The sequence below is a fragment of the Diorhabda sublineata genome, chromosome 4 (assembly GCF_026230105.1).
Source record: "Diorhabda sublineata isolate icDioSubl1.1 chromosome 4, icDioSubl1.1, whole genome shotgun sequence".
NCBI lineage: Eukaryota > Metazoa > Arthropoda > Insecta > Coleoptera > Chrysomelidae > Diorhabda > Diorhabda sublineata.
Genome location: NC_079477.1, coordinates 32,481,474 through 32,484,738, shown reverse-complemented (window position 1 = coordinate 32,484,738; position 3,265 = coordinate 32,481,474). Strand labels below are relative to the sequence as shown.

Here is a 3,265-nt window from a genome sequence, read left to right as displayed (position 1 = left end):
GGACAACCAATGCGGTCGATTCTATGCAATTCATCCCTTCACTTTACCAAGCGATGATAAGTAATATTCTCCTATTTTGTGATTTTTTATATTTGCGTTCTCACTATTTGTTGAGTTGAGAATAATGAACCTCGAAAAATCAATGGTTAAAAAAACTGTCTCGAAGAAATGTAATGTTCTGTAGCTTGATATGAAATAAATAGTACCCACAAAATGTTTTATTATAAAATATACAATAATACAAATTTTCACATAATGTTCATATATATATATATATATAACAGTGTGTTGGCACCCCTTATTCTTTTACTGCACTGCACTATGTTACGCTATTGATACGACTGATCGAATAGACTCCGCCACTGCTATTTCTCGCAAAGTATTTAACACTTATATCTCTTTCAAATACGCTAGAGCAATTGACATTCTATAGCTGATTGTAATATTCTAGATATTTCCGATTTTTTCAGACCAAGTATTCACAGGACATCGAATAATGTCTAGAAATTGTTTCTTGACAAGTTTAATAAGCTATGTAAACAGGCAGCAAGAGTGAATTAGCTTGGATGCATTACATGATATTAATACCAACGTATGCGGATGTGATGGTATACCGACAAAAAGGAATGAACATGCACTACTTAAGGAAAGTGAAAATGATATGTAAAACGATAATTAGAACAAAGCAGTGACGGAAGAGCTGTAAATTGAATCAAAAACTAAACCTTTAGCTAGAATGGGAAATAAATGACCAGTGTAAGGTATAAGTGAAGCACGACCAATCAACAAACAGAAGAGAAGGAGGAGATAATATCGAAATAAGAATTATCAGAAATATTGGAGAAAAGACGAAAATCATAGCAGTAAGCAAGACCCAAAAAAGAAAATAATGGTCCAAGTTTGTCCATGACAATAAAGGAAAAAAAAGATATGGAGCTCTATACGTTATGGTGAACATGGGCTTATGATTTTGACTTCATCACAATCCTCATGATAATGGCGTTGACCCTCGATTGTCTACAGCAGATACGGTTGATTATTCTGTCGTTTATTTTGGTTGTCAGATGTTTGCTGTTAGACAAATTTATGTAGTAGTACTGAACCTCTAGAACAGTGATTTCCATCGTTTTGCTTGCCCCTTAAGCCCTTTTAAAATTCTTATGCCCCCTCTGTAACATATAAATAATTTTTTAATATTAAAAAATTGAACTTTTCCATTAAGAAACTTGAATGAGGGGTTTTTGGAAGAAATCGTGAGGAAATTGTTAACGAAACACAATGAGTAAATTTTTAAAACATATAATGAGAAACTGAAATTAACATTCGAAGTTGAAAGAATCTTCCTTCACTCCTTCAATTGCGTGAAAAATGATAAAGTAGATTGAAAAAAACCTAAATTAATACGAAATCTACGACTTGATACACACGTAGCCTAAAAGAGGAAGAAATGCTTCTCAGTCTCAGTTGGCGTCGACAATCTGATCAGTGACCTTTGAGCTTGATCTTGGCTTACAGTCTCACTTGCTTGAACTGTTTCCAAGTAAGGTGGTGTCCCTGCAAGCTTCTTTTCTTGTTAGACATCATCGGACTACAGATTCTTTACGAGTCGCCTCAACTCATCTTCTTTACAAATGGAAGTTCATTGATTCAGATACGAACAACTGCGTTTTTTTACGTCATTTTAAAGCATCGGGGATCCACGCATAGCCTGCCGAAAGGAGATTAACTAGATAAGATAACGCAACAACCCAGTTGATATTTTGTTCTTGTCAAACGAATTTATAATATTCATTGGTCACAAGTATTTACGAATTTTTTTTATTTGACATTGAAATCTAATATTCCATTCAAACATCGAGCAAAAGTATTAATCTTGTGTCGAGTCCAGTATCAAATTGCTTAACTTTATAATCAAATTGTCCCTTTGTGTGGCAAGGGCCTCGCATTCGTTAACACGGCTCTAGATATGACTGGCTACAAAAAAATAACTGATAGTGTCCCATAAAACGGTTAAGTATTGAATGAAATGATCACATCACTGTGAAGTTTACTCAAAATTTAGGAAAAGAAAACAATAAATTCCACAGGACAGGCAGATCTTCTATACGGAACCTCCTCAAACCACAGTTCAAAGTATTCTGCGTTACTATAACCTCATTTCCTTTGCCCCCAAGTGCTTGAAAATCGGTAAATGTTTGTCTAATTTTTTGGCCTGGTCTAGTGGTATCTACCCAGAATAAAAAGACTGCTTGTGATGGTTGTATCGACGTTTTCGCCTGAATCATGTCCTAATTTACCGATAAAGTAGCTGATCAATTTCTATTTTAGTTTATTCATCTCTGATATTACCCAAATACCTAAAAATGGATTTCATGTGTGCTGATAAAAGTTATTTTATATTTTAAACCATTATAATAAACATTTACCAGCTGTATATCAAATATAATGGCTATTTTATTGTCGCTAGTTTATGCAATACATAATCATACATGAATTTTCTAATATAGTACTTCAAGTTTTTATCATATGGCTGTAAACAAACCAGACACTACTATGGGTGAATGTACTTGCTGCTACATGCGACGCTACTTTTTGAATTGAAGATATACAACTAAGAATGGTACTTTAAACCGATATATTATGTGCGATGGTGGTGTAATGGTCAGCATAGTTGCCTTCCAAGCAGTTGATCCGGGTTCGATTCCCGGCCATCGCATCTTTTTTATTGGCTAATTTTAGTACTCTATTTGTGTAGAATTCAGTATACAAATATACGAATAAATCAAACCGCTACATGGAAAAATTTAGGAAAAATATCAATTTTCTATTCTGATATTCTATTTTCTGCGTTTCTGAGTTCATATCGGGGCTATTACCTGGCCAATCTAACATAAGTATATTCTCTTTTGCCAAAACAGCTTTAACAGGCCGAGCAGAAAACTCCATCTTGCATGAAAGTGAGTTGTTCCCCATTTGGAAACTATTTTATAAACTGCAGAGCCAATTAATCAGTTTGTACTGATCTTGCCTCATTATCCTTTTTGAAGAGTACTACAGACGTCCAATTTTCTTGTCGCTGTTGAGAGACCAAACAATCACATTGATGGGTTATTTAACCGTTAAAACGAAACATTCAGGATAATTTTCACCATGATAGGAAGCACTTACATAAATCTATTCTTCGATTTCGAATGTGCTTCACAATTCACTTTATTGACTGATTTATTGATACAAGAGTGTAGATATAGATGAGGAGTTTATCTAC

The 3,265-nt window shown here is 34.2% G+C and overlaps 1 non-coding gene across 1 annotated transcript; it reads left to right on the top strand.

The window, feature by feature from the left end:
• Positions 1–2,644: 2,644 nt before the first annotated feature.
• Positions 2,645–2,716, top strand: Trnag-ucc (transfer RNA glycine (anticodon UCC)). The gene has a single exon. It is a non-coding gene; the product is annotated as a tRNA-Gly (tRNA).
• Positions 2,717–3,265: the final 549 nt, after the last annotated feature.